The sequence below is a fragment of the Callionymus lyra genome, chromosome 15 (assembly GCF_982586985.1).
Source record: "Callionymus lyra chromosome 15, fCalLyr1.hap1.1, whole genome shotgun sequence".
NCBI classification, from domain to species: domain Eukaryota; kingdom Metazoa; phylum Chordata; class Actinopteri; order Syngnathiformes; family Callionymidae; genus Callionymus; species Callionymus lyra.
This window is the reverse complement of record NC_141832.1, coordinates 4,894,980-4,917,526: the sequence shown is the minus strand read 5'-3', so window position 1 is coordinate 4,917,526 and position 22,547 is coordinate 4,894,980. Positions and strand designations below refer to the sequence as shown.

General features: G+C 41.2%; 1 non-coding gene and 1 pseudogene across 1 annotated transcript; both read left to right on the top strand.

Moving 5' to 3' along the window:
* The first annotated feature begins 27 nt into the window (after positions 1–27).
* LOC148064561 (5S ribosomal RNA) lies at positions 28–146 on the top strand. The gene has a single exon (XR_015713488.1). It is a non-coding gene; the product is annotated as a 5S ribosomal RNA (ribosomal RNA).
* A 491-nt stretch (positions 147–637) lies between these two features.
* On the top strand, positions 638–756 carry LOC148064560 (5S ribosomal RNA; annotated as a pseudogene).
* Positions 757–22,547: the final 21,791 nt, after the last annotated feature.

The following is a 22,547-nucleotide window of genomic DNA, read 5'->3' as shown; positions in this document are numbered from 1 at the left end:
TTTATGCATTTTACAGCCGCTTCCCTCGCTTACGGCCACACCACCCTGAATGAGCCCGATCTCGTCTGATCTCGGAAGCCAAGCAAGGTCGGGCCCAGTTAGTACTTGGATGGGAGACCGCCTGGGAATACTGGGTGCTGTAAGCATTTTCTCTTCTTCTTGGCCCTTCCTAGGCTCCAGGGGACCAGGAGGGCGGCTAAGAGAGGGGGAGAGCAGGGGCTGGTGTGCTGCGGGATGTAGAACCAGGGGGCCGGGTAAGCCATGGGGAGAGCAGGGGGTGCTGCTGCGGGGGTGTAGAACCAGGGGGGGCCGGGGGCGGCTGGGAGGGTTTTCCAGCTGTTTGGGGCACTTTGGACTCTGTTCCCTCTTTTCCTCTCCCCCACTCAGGCTCGCTCCCTCCCTCCTCCTCTGGGGATGCAGTGCCAGGGGCCTGGGTAACATTTGGAAGAGTTTGGGGCATTTTTAAACATGTTAGCCTTTTCTTTTTTCTTCTTCTTCTTTCTCCCCTCTCTCACCCACAATCCCTCCTCATGCGGGGACGGAGAACCAGGGGCCTGGCTGACATTTTGCACACACTTTGGTGACTTTCACAGACACACACACACACACCTTGTGCATTTTACAGCCGTTTCCCCTCGCTTACGGCCACACCACCCTGAATGAGCCCGATCTCGTCTGATCTCGGAAGCCAAGCAGGGTCGGGCCCAGTTAGTACTTGGATGAGAGACCGCCTGGGAATACTGGGTGCTGTAAGCATTTTCTCTTTCTTCTTGGCCCTTCCTAGGGCTGCGGTGGACCTGCTTAGGGGACCAGGAGGGTGGCTAAGAGAGCAGGGCTCTCGGGGGGGTCTGGAGCTCCGTGGGGGAGGCTCCAGTGGACCTGCTTTTGTCGGGAACAGGGGACCAGGGGACGAGGGGACCAGTGGAGCGGCTAAGAGAGCGGGGCTCCTGGCGGTCTGGAGCTCCAGGGTTAGGGGTCCCGTGGTACAGCTTCTGGCGGGACCAGGGGGTTGGGGCGGCGGGTAAGAGAGCAGGCAAGTGGGGGAGGGCTTTGGGGGGGCTTGATTTGTTCCTAGAAAAGTGAGCAAAGTGTTTTAAAATAGAACCAGGACAGGCGGCGGGCTTGGTTTGTGGGTAAGAAAGTCACAAAAAAAGTGATCCCGGGCTGGGGGCATGTTCCACCACCAGGCGGCCAGCTCGGGGGACCAGAGACGCGGGTAAAATATCTCCGGTATAATATCGGTGAAATAGAACCAGGGAAGAGGGGGATGTCGGTCACAAGGTGCCCGAGTCAGAGAACCAGGAAAAAACGGACATAAATCCAGATAAACCTCGGCGTGTGTGAGTGCTCGGAAAAAGGCGGCATGTTCCCCCACCAGGCGGCGGCATTTGGGAGCCTGTAGTGTGGGTAGAAAACTCTCAAAAAGTCACCTAAAATAGAACCAGGCCAGGCGGCATGTTACCCCACCAGGCGGCGGGCTTGGTTTGTGGATAGGAAACTAACAAAAGTGACATGAAAAAATAGAACCGAGACCAGCGGACCTGTTTGAGGGCAAGCGGCGGGCTTGGGCGGGCCTGTAACAACTTCCGCTTCCGGTGAGCCTTTGATCGGCTGCTTGAACGTAAGCTCCTGCATTAATTGCCAAAAACAGTCGTTTTAACGACTACTTGTCCGGATATTATGCTCATATCACTAAAGATATGTCTCAAGCATCTCGGATCTATGATCGTGATGCTCTTTTCAACACCAGAGAGTCGATGGAGGATTATAACCGCGACCGTTTCCAACGTCCGGTGAATATGTTTCCGGCTCCGCTTCTCATCGACTCGGACTCTGCGGAATATCGTTTGATCTCTCGGGTACTGGGCGATTTCCACAAGCGATCGAGGCGGTCTGGAGTTCAGGTCCGGATGAGACGTGCAGTCGCGATCGCTCGGAACAACTCTGACGTCATCGGACGTCATCGATGTCTGATCGTCATTCCTCTCACTGAAGTGTGTGACGACACGTCAGCGCTGCCGTCCTTCCAGACCTCAACGAAAAGGTGGTAAGATTTTTTCATTTCCTCTCTTTAATTCGGCTTTTACTACCGAGTTGAACGTGAGTGACAGCTGGTACCCACGTGACCGCAGTGACGCGGCGTCGTCAGTGACGTCATCGGTGCTGAACGTAGGACTTCTTAATGTTCGTTCCATTACTAATAAATCCTTTTTCTTAATGATCTTTTCACAAGAGTTAATTTGGATTTATTATGTCTTTCTGAGACTTGGCAGAGAGAGGAAGAGTTTATTCATCTGAACGAACTCTGTCCAGTAGGGAGCGCTGTCCTGGGGAAGCCTCGCCTCTCTGGTCGTGGTGGAGGTCTTCCTACAGTTTTTAGGGAGAGTTGTTCTTGCAAAGTGATTCAGACACAGGAATTCACTTCTTTTGAGTCTCAGATGATCTTGGTTGGTTCTACAAGACCTTTTTATTGTGTGTCAATCTACTGCCCGCCTGGTCCTGCGGCGGTGTTCTTGAAAGACTTCAGTGACTTCTTATCTTCCATTATTCAAATTAAAACGATTAAAACTAGTCCGTTTCTGTCGCTCCAACACGACGTCACGTCCGGGTCTTAATACTTTGCTTTATGGAGAGAAAAGGTCAAAATGCAGAGTGTTCGGGTCGTTTATTTGCCGCTTCAAGTCAAACAAAGATACAACTTTACGATCGAAAGGACTCGCTCTTTGCCGGCAGCTCTACAGGTCAATAGCTCCCGGAAAGACGGTCCCGCATTAAAGAACATCTCGTTATTTAAGGGAAAGTTTCCTGTCCAGGGGGTCGCCTCTTCCGGGGCAGTGGTTCTTTCAAGTTAGTTCCTGTCTCGGGTCACCTGGAGAGTGAGGCTTCCTTGCTTCCCTGTTGTGTGGGCAAGTTCCTTTGTCTTCCAGCCCCCCTTTTTTGGGTGTGTTCCGTTTTGCGATTTTGTTTCACGCCCACAGGTGTGAACTGGGCAGACAGACAGATGCTTCATTAAGTCGCTGATTAATCTCTACTCTGTTCCAAGCTGGCCTTGAGACAGTGTATATCAGTATGAAGTGAAATGTTGGTTGTGAATGTGTATTCAAACGTTTAAGCTCTTAGATGAGGCTAGTAATTTATACTCTATATTGTTATTATCTTTATAGCATTAATTTAACTTATGGCGTATACGTATAGTGTATAATAATTTCCAATCCAACAACTCCCCCTGTTGACGTGGCCTTTACAGGTCACGTCATAAACAAAAAGGTCCAATTTTCTAAATCAATGGTTGTTCCGCAGCAACATTTAATCGTTTTTATCTAATATTATCATTTTCCAAACAACATATTATTATCATGTACTTGCACACGCTATATGTATAACCGAAAATATAATCATCTGTCTGTAATATTAATATTATTTTTAAACGGTGACACAAAGTTTGGCCTCATTCAGAAGTGGTCTTTCATCATTCTTTCATGTTTCTCAGCAGTCCAGTCCATCAGCATTATCGTTATCATCATCCTCTGCAGTCTGTTCGTTCTTCATCTTCCATAGTCCGCGTGACTGTTCTTCTTCGTCATCTAGTCCTCTTCGTCCATGTCCCGATTCCAGGCGTGTAGAGGAAAAACCGATCCCAGAAACCCGTCTTCTTCGATCTTCTCCGAGTCCATCTTCTTGAACCTACACACAAACAACCTTCATTCAGGAGTAGCTCTGACCAAACAAAGTTTTTTATTAATGTAATAGAATTGGGTAATTTCCACATGTACTTATCCGCTTGTTTCTTCTGATGGGGAATGTGGTTGATGCTTTTGAGTGCGTCTACTCATCCAGGTCAGAAAATCCTGCGTCCACTGATTTTGACCCTGGTTGGAGAGAGTAATATACACGTCCACTGCCCTCCTGCTTGTTATCTGGCAACACGTCCTCACACCCAAGGCGTCATACCGTCCTACGCCGTGCAAAGTCCCCCTGGCGTCACTAAGGTAACGTTACAGGGGGGACAAAAACGGCGGTATTTGCCTACCCGGGTCACCCAGTAATATACAGAGCACCCCCCGACGTCGGATTCAAAACGACCCGGGTTACATTTGACGCGTCGCCCACCTCTTCGTTGCCATGGTAACGTGACGTGACTACCGTAATTCTACAGCTATGAAGCGCACTTGAAATGTTTAATGTCAACAGTGCGATTCTAACCCCGATTGTGCTTACTGACCTCAAACCACTTTAAGGAGGTACAGAGTGAATATAAATCGGTAAAAATGCTTAATTTTAATTTTTTGAAGCTTGGATTGTTCACGCATCGCGGAAGTCAAGAGGCTCTCGCGAATTTATACTAGCTTAAAAGGTCCTGTAAAAGTGACTATATTGTATATTTGTAGGTGTTTCAACTCCATAATGTTGACATTGTTTTATGAATGAGTAAAATAAAGTATATTGCTATTTCGCTTGATCCTCTTTATAATCCGGTGCTTTTCTATGAAAATAGAATCTTTCATTGAATGATCAAGTATACTTGCTTGTATTTATTATATTTAAAAGGGAGCACTAGTATGTTTTTGTTTTGTTTTTGCATGGAAGAACTGCCCAGAACTCCAGACCTGCTTGACATGAAACATTTCTCTCTGTGGTTCCTGACAAATGATTTCAAATGTGAAGTAAGTGAGTAATATTTGTAACATAGTGAACACAAACTTGTAAACCTACAGCACATCCCATCATGGAAATAATCTAAAATGCAATTCTATGTTCTTTTCTAGGTGAGATGGAGTGCTGCATATCTGACATGACATGCTGACGCTTGTGGTCAACGTTTTCTGGCTTCTGTTGTTGGAAACACTTGGTTGTGCCCGTCAAGGTGGAAGGTACACTAGACTGAAGAGTCTTTTTCAATAGATTTTATACTTCAAATGATCAGAATCAAACAACTTCATTAATACAATGTTTTCCAGGTTCTGTTGATTTTCGGACAAAGAGGATTCGACGCTGTTAGGGCAGTAAGGAGACGGCAGGAAGTGAAAGATTCTTGAGAAGGAGATGAACCACCTCTGGTCTCTGTCAAGTCGTTGTGATTCCCTGAAAGAGTTGTCTCGCATGGCAGCGTCACAGCATGGTAAGAGTTTATTTAGCAAGTGAAGAACAGAAGTACAGCTGATCATTCTTATTGTCTTATTCTTTTAAGATGCACCATGGGCTTGACTGGTGAGGCTTTGAAGGATCTTCAGAGTCTTTGAGGAGCAGCAGCAAGTCAGCATGATGTCACTCGATCCATGACTCGGACCAGAAACTACTACACACAAGTCTTCGATGAGGACGAGACCATCAACGTCGTGCAGATTCACTCTGATGGTTACTCGTGACATTTGTGACGATCTGTGAACATTTGTTTGATATGAAACCTGTAATAAAGCACAATTTGATTTCATTTTGAATAACATCCCATAGTAGTCATCATCAGTGCAGGTAATGTGTTATGAAAATGGCTATTGGTGATTTAGAAGTTGTAACAAAGTCTCTGTTTACCCTAGTTTGAGATCGACATAGAGTTCAACATGAACAATATTTAGGCAAAGCAGACATCATATGTTAATGAATCATGAATTAATTAATGCTTTATTTCAAACATGTTACATAAGAAAGTAAACTTAAGACAAACAAACAAAACCAATGACATTAGTCAAACAATAATTATAGTCAAAACAATAATATTTACCCAACAGGTCCAAATTAAGAAGGATGAAGCATAAGCTTGTCTATACCTAACCCTTCACTACTCAATTATTAACCATCAACACCCAAAGTACATAAACAAAATACAAACATAAACAAACAAACATGCAGCAAAACACAGTGGAGATATTTAAGATATAAATAGAGATAAACCACTGCTACTGCTTTCTTGAAATCACCACACTTGCAATAACTTTCATAATTGTGTCATTCCATGTGATATGGGTAACAGTAAAAAATTGATTTAAATCATCAGTAATCATCATTGTTTAAAATAGTAACTGAAGAGCTATTTGTAAATTACACCCAAACTATGAAATAGAAGACAGCACGTCTAAAAGCTTTGTGAGACCCACAGTACATGTTTGAACTTAAAAATATACATATTTATGTTATTGATAGGTGACTCAGGACTGCTGTTATACTATCAGAAAACTACACACACCAACATGATGTATTTGTTTGTAATGGCCTGTGCTACATCAAAGGGTTAATTCTCTAACTTCAAGAGGCATGAAGGCCGTTGTAAAGCTGATATTTATATGACACATTCAGATGGTCTCCTACTATCCTGTGAGAAGTGTGGTTCAATGAGTCCAAAAATGAGGGAGAGGTTGTCATTCTTCTGTCAAGATGGTCTCTAAGTGTAACAGAATATGCAGACCTGATCCTTCAGGAATGGACTTAGGCAACTTTTTTTCTAATCAGACAACAGAGCTGATATTTGGATATGTTATTCTAGACTCCATTCTGAGTTGAACTGTGGTGGTTTGATGTTGCTATGAACTTCCTGTGCCCCATGGTATCATAGTAAACTTGGAGAAATCTGGACTTTGAAGCTCTATAAATCGACCATTGTTGATTTAAATGATCTGAAACTTTTAGAGGTTCTTCATGTTCCATTTGTACACATATATTTTCAAGGGCGTTTTTCTAGGTGCTTCCTGAAGCTACTTCCGGTTTGGGAGGAGTTATCATTATGGTTCCACAAGCATATCATTTTAAGAGGTGTCAAAGGTCACGCAGACCAAGTTTCATATGTCTGAGGGTCACAGAGGTCACATAAGAGCAAAAGAGCAACAGTCATGAAAAACACGTTTTTGGCCCCGGTTCATTCCCAGTGGACCCTGGGGGTCTGAAAATGAGCATGATAGTTCACACTAGCCTCAATATCAAGCCTCTGTTAATTAATTTACATGTTATTGATTACTAATGTATGATTATGTTTGTACTTATGCAATACATAGTATTGATTAAGTGTGATTATAGATGTAATCATTCCAATAGTAGTAAACTTTTAACTTTTGGATAAGCTATTAACTCCAATATGAATATTGTACATGAGCTGCTTTTTATCAACCTGTCATAATAAAAGATATGAACTGTTATCATAAAAACTTTATTTAAATTTTTTAAGCATTCATTGGTATCAATTATAGGCAGCTCTGAAGTTACAACTGCATTGATCATGTTGGGATGAATACTATGGGATGTTATTCAAAATTAAGTCAAATTGTGCTTTATTACAGGTTTCATATCAAACAAATGTTCACAGATCGTCACAAATGTCACGAGTAACCATCAGAGTGAATCTGCACGACGTTGATGGTCTCGTCCTCATCGAAGACTTGTGTGTAGTAGTTTCTGGTCCGAGTCATGGTTCGAGTGACGTCATGCTGACTTGCTGCTGCTCCTCAAAGGCTCTGAAGATCCTTCAAAGCCTCACCAGTAAAGCCCATGGTGCATCTTAAAAGAATAAGACAATAAGAATGATCAGCTGTACTTCTGTTCTTCACTTGCTAAACTAACTCTTACCTTGCTGTGACGCTGCCATGCGAGACAACTCTTTCAGGGAATCACAACGACTTGACAGAGACCAGAGGTGGTTCATCTCCTTCTCAAGAATCTTTCACTTCCTGCCGTCTCCTTACTGCCCTAACAGCGTCGAATGCTCTTTGTCCGACAGTCAATAGAACCTGGAAAACATTGTATTAATGAAGTTGTTTGATTCTGATCATTTGAAGTGTAAAATCTATTGAAAAAGACTCTTCAGTCTAGTGTACCTTCCACCTTGACGGGCACAACCAAGTGTTTCCAACAACAGAAGCCGGAAAACCTTGACCATAAGCGTCAGCATGTCAGTGCGTCCTGCCACAGAAATGTATTGATCATTATTACCAAACATGACTATTTTAATGACCAAAGTGTGTATGATGTAACCACCTCACCTGCTTTTGACATGTTGACCCCTTCCACCTCCGATGGTTAGTCCAGCACCTGATATGCAGCACTCCATCTCACCTAGAAAAGAACATAGAATTGCATTTTAGATTATTTCCATGATGGGATGTGCTGTAGGTTTACAAGTTTGTGTTCACTATGTTACAAATATTACTCACTTACTTCACATTTGAAATCATTTGTCAGGAACCACAGAGAGAAAGGTTTCATGTCAAGCAGGTCTGGAGTTCTGGGCAGTTCTTGCAGGTCACTTCCATGCAAAAACAAAACAAAAACATACTAGTGCTCCCTTTTAAATATAATAAATCAATAAATACAAGCAAGTATACTTGATCATTCAGAGATAAGCTCTCCATGTTTCCTTCGTACATTGTTTGATTGTGTTTCCATCTGGTTTACCTATTTATGCTGGAATTTAAAATACGTTTCATTATTATTTTATATATATTCTTTCATTTAAAGAAAACAACAAGAGATCAAATCCCTCATCCAAAAGGGTTAAAATAAACGTATACTTATATACTTAAATACGATAAATATGTTATCTGTATTAATATGCGGAAGTGATAAATGAAATCAATATCTTGAATATCAATAAAATAAATCGCCTACCATGACCTGCCAATATAGCAAACTTTTTAGTGGAATATTAAATATATTTTCGTCCTTTCAAAATAACAAACAAAATACGTGTGTGAGTTGCATTATAATTTAAAAAGCTAAGCGTTAGCGAACTAGCTCTCGTGTTAATGCACCACAGAAAGTTACATTACACGCAATGAAACCTTATTTCTGAGTCGACTTAAAGCAATAATGATATCTTACCTCAATAGACGAGTGACGCGCAGCTGGTTCCGTCAACTTACTGAACAAACGTGTGGACAAAATGCTATTGATCTTTGTCAACAATTGTGACGTCATCATCCGGCGTTTGGAGGAAGGGGCGTTGATTAGGGTGTGTTACGTCACCTCTGCAGGATCGCGATTACTGTTGACAAACAACACGTAGACGCTCAATAAACTAAAGCTAAATAAAAAGAAAACATATGTCCATAAATGCAATCTCAATGAAAGGTTCTCTTTTCATAGAAAAGCACCGGATTATAAAGAGGATCAAGCGAAATAGCAATATACTTTATTTTACTCATTCATAAAACAATGTCAACATTATGGAGTTGAAACACCTACAAATATACAATATAGTCACTTTTACAGGACCTTTTAAGCATGTATTAATCCGCGAGAGCCTCTTGACTTCCGCAATGCGTGAACAATCCAAGCTTCAAAAAATTAAAATTAAGCATTTTTACCGATTTATATTCACTCTGTACCTCCTTAAAGTGGTTTGAGGTCGGTAAGCACAATCAGGGTTAGAATCGCACTGTTGACATTAAACATTTCAAGTGCGCTTCATAGTTGTAGAATTACGGTAGTCACGTCACGTTACCATGGCAACGAAGAGGTGGGCGACGCGTCAAATGTAACCCGGGTCGTTTTGAATCCGACGTGGGGGGGTGCTCTGTATATTACTGGGTGACCCGGCTAGGCAAATACCGCCGTTTTTGTCCCCCCTGTAACGTTACCTTAGTGACGCCAGGGGGACATTGCACGGCGTAGGACGGTATGACGCCTTGGGTGTGAGGACGTGTTGTATCTGGCAGTATGAGCTGACCACAATACATGTTCTTTTACCCCATTTGTTTTGTTGTTCGTGTTCATTTTGTATTTTTATTATTTCCATATTGGTTCTTATTAATATTTTGTATTTTTTTATTTTATTTCTACTTTTAATATATATTTGATTTCTTCTTTAGTTTATTTTAAAATCTAGTTCAGTTTTAGTTTTAATCTAAATGAGATAATTTTTATTGTTAATGTAGTTTAAGTTTTAGGTTCATTCTTAGTTTTTGGTTGCTTATTTTTTCATTTTTCTTTTCTTTTTCACTTTGATTTACCCGGGGCGTCCCCCATTTAGGACATAAAACCAGGAATCCCCAAATTAGGAACACTGTCACCAATACTGTTCACTGTTCATTCATTGCTCATTCCATTCATTCCATTCATACATCAACCTCCCCTAGAGACACATAACATATTTTTATGTTACCTGTCCTTTGGGCTACTGTTGTCTGATCATCTCAAAGATCACCTTGATCCAACTCCCCCTGTTTAACTACGCCGTCTCTGTTGTAGTCCCTCTTTTGGAACCTGTGAGAGTCTTAAGATGTTATTTTACCAGGTTTTCTCCAAATGGTGGTGTGACTGTTCTGCACTGGTGTTGGTGCCACCCCCTGCTGTGTCACATTCCAGGTATCTCCACCTGAATGCAAATTTAAACCTGGATCCACCATGACCTTTGTTAGGTCATTTTTAAGGCTTCCTTTGTCTCCTTCAACTGTAAAAGGAGAACTAGACATATTCGTTAAATACAAGAAAAACATACAACTTTTCTTTCTGCAAAATTGAAACTGGGGTGTTATGTTGTCTGACCTCACCTGTGCTGAACTTTGGAAATCATTCCTTTACCATTCAATTAAAACCTACATCTATTTTATATGAAACCTTTTAAGTCATTTTTCAAATGAATGTCACCACTATTTATTTATGTTGCGAAGACTTCCCTGTCAGAACCATGTCTTCTAAATGAGATTGTAAAGCATTGTACAGTAAGGATGCAAGAGTAACCATTTTCACTTTCATTGATAAATTCAACTTCTGTAATTAACAAATTCCTGATAAAAACATATCTCATGGGCTTTGTAATGCAATGTTTTTTCAAAGCCAACTAGAATCCTCTGTGCATCACCGTCTTGCCCAAAAAAACATCTTTCCTTTTGACCAATTGTTTTTATCATTAATTACATTAGAGACCTTTCTTAACTGACCATTTCAGCAACTGATTCACACCTCCACTTCTACAACCTGATTCACACCTCCATTGCTACTCAAAATTCTTCTCCTTACCTACAACCTACAACTGGACACAGAAGTCACTTTCTCCAAGAGCCTGACATCATCTCCTCTGTTGCACCACGGCTCATGTGGAATTGTTTACAACCTGAGGAATGTCAGCAGGGGTCCGTGTCCCTTGTTTTAACTGTCCTCACAACACAACTCGCTCAAGCCTCTGTGCAGCTGATTTAAAACATCTCCTTTCCTGGAATTACACAACTTAACACATTCAGTTAGTAATAGCCATGAAATTGAATTCCTTCGTCTTGCTGATTATTTATCTGTTGTTTTTAGCTTTTCTTTCTGCTATCACTAGTTTGATGAGGGCTGAGGATTCATATCAGGTAGGGGCAGGTGATGCCGGCCCCTTCTACTCGGCTTGCGGAACTGTGGTCCTGCATGACTTCTGAAAAATCTACATCCCCTTTTTATTTTAAGAGATTTGTAATATGCTGGGATCTGTGGGTAGAAAGGACATTCATTTCTCCAGTGACCTGGTTGTCCACATGAAAAGCAGCAGTCGTTGCCTGGTGTGAAATACTGTTGGGCTGCAGCCATTTGCTGCCGCTGTTCAGCTTCCAAATCTTTGTGCATGCATGACATCAGTTCATTCACATCCACCTTTGTAGGGAACACCTTTCTCATGGCCTTAAATATTCGTTTTGCATGAGGAGAAAAAAGTGCTTGGTATGGCTCCCTACAAGTTCCTGCTTTTTCCTCTATTTTTAACAAATTATCAAAATCCACACATGCCATAACAATTTGTCTCCAATCTCCAATAGCCAATACAATTCCTGTCACATTGTTGCAAAAAACATTAATCCACGGACCTGCTCCCCTTTCCAAAGGAGGAAGTTTTTCTTTCAGACATTGTACATCCATCATAGTTGCTGAGACGTAATCAGTATAATCCCTCTTTCTTCTACTCTTCATCACTAGAGGAAACTGTCCATGAGGTCCTGTTCCCAATCCATCTAGTCTCCCTTTCTCACCTTTTCTAGTTTTAACTTTATGTTTAGAGGGTGTCAGTGGCGTGCCTGGGTCAAGTCTATAATTACAATGATTGTCTTGTTCCTCATTCTTACTGCTGCTTCTTTCCTCACTGTCATTTTTCTTTTTCAATTTTTCTGATTTGTCATCTACCTCCTCACACAGCTGCTCTATAGTTCCAAGTGTACTTGTCATGGCTGCACTCACATCTTTATCTACTTTTTCTTGTCTTATTGCTAATTCAAATATGTTAAGTGTTTTTTTCTGCTGTGTCTAACAGATCTCTTGTGAGAATGTCTTGCCTGTGTGTTATTATTGCTACATTATCTATTATCTCTTTTAAATGTATCATTTTTGTTTTATCTATTTCATTACCATCTTGATCCATCATCAGCTGCCCTCCTGTAACATTGAACACTGGAGCCTGTGTGTTCACTTTCTCTTTCATTACCATTTGTTGCAATCTATCAGACAACATTTGTGAGTTTACATTTTGGTTTCCACCTTCTAGGTAAGGTGGTGGTGAATCAGTTTTTTCAGTTACATTATTTTCATCAACAACTTCTTTTTAACAGCTTTCACTGGTGCCATCACTTCAGTATTTAACTTTATCATTTTTACCATTTCCATAATCACAAAAAATCTGTCTCCATCAGTTTTAGTTTTTTCTAACAAAGCCAGTCTGTATTTTTCACTAAACAACATGCTTGTTTTTCTCCTCCTAATGACTTCAAGTTCTAGATTAATATTTTTCACATTTTCACCAAGAATATCTTCTTCAGGCATACGCATGCCCCAATCAGGCAGATTTCCAACCGTTCTTTGCTTTTTAGCCCATTTATACCAGTTTTTTACAACATTTTTCCGATCCAACGGAGCAATTTTTTCCACATACGAACTTACAGAGCGAAACAATACAGCACCACATGATCCTATTCCACGAGACTGCCATTTTAACCACAGTTCAGATAAATCCATTTCTTATTTTTATTTATTTTATTTTTTCCTTCTTTTTGTTATTTTTATTTTATTTATTTTTACACCAATTGTTCGTCTCCCTCTCTATAAGAGAACTGTCACGCTTGAATACCTATATTATAATCCCAAACTTTATTATGACATGACAATCAAATAAAGTTAATTTTACCATTTAAAAAAAAACTCATAGAACTTACAAGAAAAAACTCTTTTTTAAACCAATAGAAACTGAAGAATTTCTTTCCACAAAACTTGAAAAACATGTATTAGCATTAACGTCGCATTTAGTCAAGAAAGTCGTTATTTTTTTTATCACAATATAGGTACTCACTGTGCAACCAACGTAACATAAGAAACAACAAAAGTATTTGAAATCGTAAAACTTGCGGCGCAAGAAATGCTTTTTTCCCCAAAAATATTATAACACGATTGAATACTCATTTTATAATTACCAAAAATTTGTATAAAAAAAACTTGCAACATGAAATTCACAAGCAAAAAACGCTTTTTTCAACCAATAGTGTCACGGGTGGAACACGGCAGGAGACCCAGATGCGGAAGTGAATAATCCACGGAGGAAATGTTCAGAACAAAGTCTTTTAATTATCCACACGGTCGGAAAGGACCGAAACAAAAAACATAACAGGCGCTCGGGACGGAGGCAGGACGCGGCTGGAGATCGGGGTCTCAGATCCGCAACTACAACAAAGGGGAAAAAAGACTCACGTGAGCAACTAAAATCGCTGACAACGTCAGGGGTCTTCAAAAGATCGTTCATTCAAAACACGAGCACGGAGTGATCTGAGATGCCAACCTGGTCAGGAAACTGAATACTCTGGCGAGTTCTTCCGGTTAGAGATGCTCCTTATCTGAGGGAAGAACTCGCCATTCAATCATCACCAGCCGCGCACCTGCCAGCGTCTGTCAAGACAAACAGAGGAACACGTACCAAAAACGGAAACACAACTTCAAAATAAAACCGTAAAGGACATAAACATGACAAATAGAAGTCCACGGCAGTTGACCGTGAAACTTCTTTTATAAATATAGTAAGCCGTTTTTTCCCTCTTTTAAAAATAAACTCGCAGCATAAAACTTACAAGAAAAAAACGATCTTTTTTAGCCAATAGAAATTTAAGAAAGCTATAAATTTCTTTATTTAAAACTTGAAAAACACACATTAGCGTTAACGTTGTATTAATCAAGAAAGTTGGTTTTTGTTTTTTATCATAATATAAGTACTCATAAGGCAGCGTAACCTATAAAAAGCTCTATTTTTTCCCATTCACACACCATTCGTACTCAAGGGGGTTAAGCCTCTCTAAAAGGGTGAATTAAATGCCTTTAAAACGTGCTAATAGAGATATATTTGTCACTCGATAGAACCCCCGGCCAATTATGTTCTATCTGTGATTACTTTAGGTGCCAAGAGTCGTAATGGAAAATAAAACCAAAACAACAAGTTATATGTTTAAGGTAAGGTAAAACTTTATTGATGATGTTTTTTTTCCAGTAGCCAGCAATTTTTCATAAACAATAAAAAATAATACATAAAAAATAAAATAAGAAAAGAACATAAGAGGAAGAACAAGATGACACAATCTAAGTATAAAGATAAAGACAAAAAGCTTTGCTTGCCTTACAAGCGGAACCCATCCACTCATACGGCTTCTAAATCGATTAACTCAGCCAGACGAAACTAGAAATTAAATAAAAGGTTTTCTGCTTACCATATTTTGGGCCCGTTCGTCTGACTGGCCTCAGTCGCCGTCTTTTCGTCCAAGAATCTCCAAACAAATCCGAGGGTCACTCGCACCAATTAAAACGATTAAAACTTAGTCCGTTTCTGTCGCTTCAACACGATGTCACGTCCGGGTCTTGATACTTTGCTTTATGGAGAGAAAAGGTCAAAATGCAGGGTGTACGGGTCGTTTATTCGCCGCTACAAGTCAAACAAAGATACAACTTTACGATCGAAAGGACTCGCTCTTTGCCGGCAGCTCTACAGGTCAATAGCTCCGGGAAAGACGGTCCCGGGTTATGGGGCTTCTTTGTATTTAAGTAAGTAAGTAAGTAATATTTATTTATATAGCGCTTTTCGAGACCAGGGTCACAAAGCGCTTAAACAATCAAAACAATACTCAAAAAAGTACATACTTTAAAGATCAAGATAATACTGAGAACACAACAGGAGTTCGAGAAATTCAAGGAAAAGCCTGAACAAATAGAAACGTCTTAAGATGTTTCTTAAAGGAGTCAGTAGACTCCATCAAGCGCAAAGAGAGAGAAGATCGTTCCAAAGCTTAGGAGCAACAGCCTGAAAAGATTTCTCTCATCTGGTCCTGAGCCGTGTGCGTGGAACCATAAGTAGATTTTGATCCACAGACCTCAGAGCCCGAGCTGGGCTGTAAGGCTGGATCAGATCAGTAATGTAAGGAGGAGCCTGACCATGAATAGCTCTGAAAGTAAGAACCAGAATTTTAAAGTTGATCCTGAAAGAAACTGGAAGCCAGTGAAGAGTTTTAAGGACCGGAGAAATGTGAGTTCTTCTACTTGAGCGGGTCAGAATTCTCGCTGCAGAGTTCTGAATCAACTGCAGGCGAGACAGCTCCTTCTTGTTAAGACATGAAAACAATCTGTTGCAATAGTCCAGACGAGAAGAAACAAACACATGGATTACAAGCTCCAGATCATGTTCTGACAACATTTTCCTAAGTTTAGAGATTTTTCTCAGTTGAAGGAAACAGTTTCTGGTCAGTTTTCTGCAATGTCGAACAAGAGACATGTCTTTATCAAATACAACACCCAGGTTTCTCAGGCTTAGTTTGACAGACTGACCTAAGTCACCCAAGTACTGACTCAACCCTGGAATCTTATCACTCAGCCATTGTTTGATTTCTAGCAAACAATTGACTAAGCTGTTCAGCCTCTGGGGCTCAGTTGGATCAAAAGAGCAGTAGAGCTGGATGTCATCAGCAAAAATGTGATAAGAAACATCTGGAAATCGCTGAATGATTTTACCGAGGGGAATCAAGTACAGCAAAAACAATAAAGGACCCAGAACAGAACCTTGAGGGACTCCACACAACAGATCTGCCGATTCAGACCTCATTTGATTGGCAGATACACTAAAACTGCGCCCAGAAAGGTAAGATGAGAACCATAATTTAAGGAAAAATTTCCTGTCCAGGGGGTCGTCCCTTCCGGGGCAGTGGTTCTTTCATGTTAGTTCCTGTCTCGGGTCACCTGGAGAGCAACCTCCCTGCCTCCCCTCCGTGTGGGCAAGTTCCTTTGTCTTCCAGCCCCCCTTTCTTGGGTGTGTTCCGTTTTGCCATTTTGTTTCACGCCCACAGGTGTGAACTGAGCAGACAGACAGATGCTTCATTAAGTCGCTGATTAATCTCTACGTCTGTTTCAAGCTAGCCTTGAGACAGTGTATATCAGTATGAAGTGAAATGTTGGTTGTGAATGTGTATTCAAACGTTTAAGCTATTAGATGGGGCTAGTAATTTATACTCTATATTTTTATTATCTTTTTAGCATTAATTTAACTTATGGCGTATACGTATAGTGTATAATAATTTCCAATCTAACAACATGTATAAACATTACCTAGAGATACACATGTATAAACATTACCTAGAGATACACATGTAAAAACATTACCTAGAGATACACATGTAAAACAAGACCTAGAGATACACATGTAAAAAAATTAACTAGAGATACACATGTAAAAACAATACCTAGAGATACACATGTATAAACATTACCTAGAGATACACATGTAAAAACATTACCTAGAGATACACATGTATAAACATTACCTAGAGATACACATGTAAAACAAGACCTAGAGATACACATGTAAAAAAATTAACTAGAGATACACATGTAAAAACATTACCTAGAGATACACATGTAAAACAAGACTTAGAGATACACATGTAAAAACATTACCTAGAGATACACATGTAAAACACTACCTAGAGATACACATGTAAAAACATTACCTAGAGATACACATGTAAAAACATTACCTAGAGATACACATGTAAAAACATTAACTAGAGATACACATGTAAAACATTACCTAGAGATACACATGTAAAACATTACCTAGAGATACACATGTAAAAACCTTAACTAGAGATACACATGTATAAACATTACTTAGAGATACACATGTAAAAACATTAACTAGAGATACACATGTAAAAACATTAACTAGAGATACACATGTAAAAAGCACTGGAAGAGAAAGTTAGTGTAACCAAGTCTTTATTTCCCAACTTGACGCTCAACAGCGAGAGCTGCACATAAATGTGCCCAAACATTATTCTGACAGAAGAGACACAGTTACAGTTGTGTAACCGAGTGTATTCGTGTGTGAAACAACGACAACTTAGTTTGTATCTGTGGAGCATCTTCTTTACTTTCGTCATTTGGTACAAACACCAACTCCATCTACTTCCTTTTCAAGCCCTTCAAAATAAAACAGCGGAAGTAAATATGAACACAATGAAGTGTGTTACAGTGACATATATGCTTCACAATTACAAACACACACATCCACACGGGATTAAAACTCACACATTCTCTACAATTATTACAAATGACCCGAGGTCAACAGGTCATACTTATCCCGTGAGAATCGAACATAAAACAACAATAAATATATTTGCAAAAATACTTCAAACTGTACGATGTTGTTTCTCAACTCGTTAGTTTTTATAGGAGACACACAACAACGCTAACAGCCATTAGGGATTCCAAAAACTCTTTTTATTCTCTCCCGATCTCCCCACACACCTCCAACCATGTCAACAGTACAGTACACCCAAGTGGTCATCAGGTTCTACTACATCCCCCTCTTTTAGCTGTTAAAGTATTCAATGAACTTACTTTTATTTTCTATCACAATGTACTGTGAAACTAAACCATTTCCCATCAATCATGTACACTTAACAACATCTATCTTAACTGAAGGACAGGGTGGACCACCTGAACCTTCTTGCTCTACTGAAGGGATTTATTCTGCCCTTTCCTTCACAGCAGGCACTCTGAACTAAACTGTGATCTATATTACCAATCCAATCTTTGTGGAGGTCGAGAGACTCTACCAGATTTTGTCACTGTTCCGTTAGAGTCTGTCTGAACCGTTCCACCCTGGATAGGTTCTGGAAGAATAGTCAAGTCCGCTCGATTTCTTCTCAGTGTCCCCAGCTCTGTTTGGACATATATGACCTTGGTGTGGAAGCTGGTTCTGGACAGTTCCGGTGGTCTTTGCCATCCTGATCCAAACTCTTTGTCCAGGTTCCAGTGTTGGAAGCTCTTTCACTCTGTGTCTTGCTCCATAAGCTTACTTTTGATCTTCTTTTAGCTTTATGTCTTTCCTTTTGAATGCATTAAGATCAGGCCACTTTGTCTTCAGTGCTTCTAACGGAATTGGAACCGTCGATCTCAACTTCCTTCCCATGAGAAGTTCTGCCGGAGAGCTGCCTTGGGCCAATGGTGTGGTTCTATATGCCAAGAGAGGTTTTCGATGATCTTGATTTTTCTTTAGCATCAGTTTCACCGACTGCTCTCTCCGCCTCCCCGTTACTCTTTGGATACCTGGGGAAGCTTGTGACATGTTCAAAGTCATAGTCTTGAGCGAACTCAGCAAACTCTAATGAGGAAAACTGAGGTCCATTGTCTGTCACTAGCAACTCTGGGATTCCAAATCTGGCAAAGATGACTTTCAGTCTCTTCACTGTGGTTGTTGTTGTGAGGGTTGGCAGATTGGCTACTTCAATATACCTTGAAAAGTAGTCAATCACTACCAGGTAGTGATCTTTCCCCCACTGGAAGATGTCTGCTGCTAACCTCTGCCACGGTCTAGCTGGTAAAGGTGTTGTTATCAATGGTTCCGTTCGACAAGCTGAATATTGACCACACACCTCACATCTTTCCACCAGCTCACGGATGTCTCTTGATAAACCTGGCCACCACATGGACTGTTGTGCTCTAGCAAAACACTTTGTCATACCCTGATGGCCATGATGTATCTTTTCAAGCATTTCACTGCGCATCGGTGCTGGTCTTATGATTCTTTCTTTCATCAAGAGGAGTCCACCTGCCACATGTATATCGGTTCTGTAGGGCCAATACTGTTGGAGAGTTTCAGGAGTCGCTTTCCTGTGCTCCGGCCATCCTCTGTCTGTGTACATTTTCAGTTGTTTTAGAACATCGTCTTTACTTTGCAAGTCTCTGATTTGTCTGTTTGATAGTGTATCTTTCTTTGAGCTGTATTGTGCTAAGACAGTTGGTGAGCTCAGTTCTTTCTTTACAGCTTCAAAAGCCGTCTTTTGTTGACAGTCCCATGTCCATGCGCAGTCATTCCTCAGCAAGTCTCTTAATGGTTTTGTAAGAGTCGGGAGGTCAGGGGAAAACTTGCCAACATAATTCACCATTCCCATGAAGCGCCTCACACAATGTTTTGTGGCTCGGCCATGTTCATAATTGCTTTGATCTTGTCTCGGTCAGCCTCTATTCCATCAGAGCTTATTTTGTGTCCAAGAAATTTCACTTGCTTCACTCCAAACTCACATTTTTCATTTAGAGTGAGACCTGCACGTTCCAACTTCTGGAGGACCTGACGCAGTCTGTCATCATGTTCAGCTGCATCCTTTCCAAACACCAAGATGTCATCAGCGTGGCCAGTGTACTTGGTGTACCAGAAACTATCTGGCAGATTCTCAGCTGGAAATGCTCTGGTGCTGAGGAAATTCAGAGTCTCCCAAACAGAGTGATGAAAGTTGTCAGTGGTTCAGAGTCTTTGTGTAAAGGTATTTGCCAAAATCCTGACGTGGCATCCAATTTAGAGAAAACCACGGCTCCATCTAGTTTTGCGAGAGTCTCGTCTACCGCTGGCAGTATATGTCTTTCTCGACGCACACTTTCATTTAGTCTGGTCAGATCCACGCAGACCCTTATGTTTCCATTAGGTTTTTGAACGACCACCATAACTCAGACCACTCGGTTGGCTCTTGGATCTGCCGGACATCTGCCATATTTTCAATTCTCTGGAGCTCTGATTGTACCTTGTCCATAAGAGGCAATGCTACACGTCTCGGAGCTGCAGGGCATATGGTGTTGCTCCATAACAGCTGCCACCTGCTGGAGCAAGGGTAGACACAGAATAACTGGAAGACCTAGCAATGGCATCACTAGGTTTTTCACAACAAATATTTCTTGTTCAGTTTTCTGTTTACCCTTTTTCAGACACGCCCTGAATGTGCCCAGGACGGTCAATGGTTGATTATTGGGCCACATATAATCCTCTGTGCCTTTTTCAGTTCACCATCTCTGGCTCTGGAATATTCAGATTCTGGGATTGCTGTGACCGCTGCTCCTGTATCCAACTTAAAGTTAACAAGTTCTCCATTCATTTCAATGTTTTGTTTCCATATGTCTTGTTTTTGACTCTGACTTTGTATTGTTCCCATGAATGCACATTCAGATTCTTCTGGTCGTCTTCTATTGACTCAACGCTGTGTCCTGTTCGACACATTGCAGCAAAATGACCACTTTTCTTGCACCTTCTGCTTCCCTTGCTGGACATTGCTTCCACGGGTGTTGAGGTTATTTTCCACATGTTGAGCAATCTTTTGTTCTCTGGACTGTTTGTTTATTCTTCTGTTGTGAGAACATCTTAAATTTGCCTTTTTTTCTTGTTGATAAAGCGTCTACATTTGCTTCTTTTATTTCTGACTTTTGTCTTATCAGTGGCTGTTGTTTCTTTACCTCCTCATTTTGTCGGACCTGCGTTATTGTTTTGGTCAAAGTGAGGTTAGGATCTAGCTGTAATCCTTCTGATCATTTTCCATCTCTTATTCCAACTACGATCCGATCTCTTATCATCTCTTCCTGCACATGACCATATTGTCAGAATTCAGCTTATGAACATCAGTGATGAAGTTTTCCACTGTTTCTCCAGCTGCTGGTATCTGCTGTTAAACTCTTTCATACACGACATTATGTCTGCCAATGAAATGTTCCGTCAGAGCTTTGCTTCATATATGTGTCTCTGGTCATCAGCCATTGTGAGAGTGTTCAAGACGTCGTCACTTTTCTCACCCGTAACGTCTAGAAGTTGATCTGGTGCCTCTGACTTCTCTGCAGGTCCTGATCAACCCGGAATCGCTCAAAACGCCACTGAGTCCAACTGTTTGGCTCGTCAAAGTTGTGGAGGTATTGAAAAAACGTGTTCCATCCTGACACAGTCTCTCCTCCTTCCGTTACTCAGAAGAAAAAGCCGACAAGCTCACTGGTTTAGCTGCTTAGCATTAGCTTTAGCTTGCGTCCCGGAGAACAACTTCTGACGTCTTCCCGACACGTTACAGATGTTTTCGTCACTCACGGTTGTCTTTGCCAACTTCTGACACAATGTACGATGTTGTTGCTCAACTCGTTTGTTTTTAAGGGAGACACACAACAACGCTAACAGCCATTAGGGATTCCAAAGACTCTTTTTATCCGATCCCCCCACACACCTCCAACCCTGTCAACGGTACAGAACACCCAAGTGGTCATCAGGCTCTACTACACAAACGTCGACTTCTGTCCATCGAACCGTGATCATGTGACTCAATGCTTCACATTCGTGGACGTATCATTGTAGAACAAAGTGTTTTCATTGAGATATTGAACCTTTTTTTCAAATAGTTGATGTTTTATCAAGTCAGTTATCGCTCTTTAGATTTTAAAGATACTTCTGATAGTAAGTATTGAAGCAACGAGATACTGAGACTCAGTGACTCGAGCACAGTTTGATTTATTTAGTGCCAACTAAGAATCAAGGTTTCAAACTGTGTCTCCAGATATTTACTTCAAATGAACGACAGTTGCTAAAGATTTCTTTGAAAATATGTTTTTCAATTGAAAACTAAGTTGCTTCAGTAGAATACTGAATCAAAAACTTAGTTACTGCCAATAGAAGTTATATTTTCCATCCTTAAAAAAAAGTTGCTTCAAAATATATATAGGGTCAAAGTTCATGACGTAGGTGAGGGTCAAAGATCATGAAGTAGGTGAAGGGTAAATGTTCATGACCGTAGATGAAGGTCAAAGTTCATGACCGTAGGTGAGGGTCAAAGTTCATGACCGTAGGTGAAGCGTCAAAGCTCATGACGTAGATGAGGGTCAAAGCTCATGATCGTAGGTGAAGGGTCAGGAGAGGAGGAGGAGGAGGAAGAGGAGGAGGATGAAGAGATGGAGGAGGAGGAGGTGGAGGAAGAGATGGAGGAGAAGGAGAAGGAGGAGGAGGAGGAGGTGGAGGAGGAGGTGGAGGTGGGGGAGGAGGAGGTGGAAGAGAGGGAGGGGGAGGTGGAGGAGGGGGAGGAGGAGGAGGAGGAGGTGGAGGAGGGGGAGGAGGAGGAGGAGGAGGGGGAGGAGGAGGAGGTGGAGGAGGAGGGTGAGGAGGAGGAGGAGGTGGAGGGAGTGGAAGAGAGGGAGGGGGAGTGCAGACGGTGATGGTCTCTAAACGCCTCTCTTAGGTCAATATGGAGCCTGTAACTCGCCCGACTCTAATGGCATTATGGGATTATGTGTTAGTAAAAGTCAAGTGATGACAGTGAAGAACTAAAGTTGTTCTTATATCAGTGAAG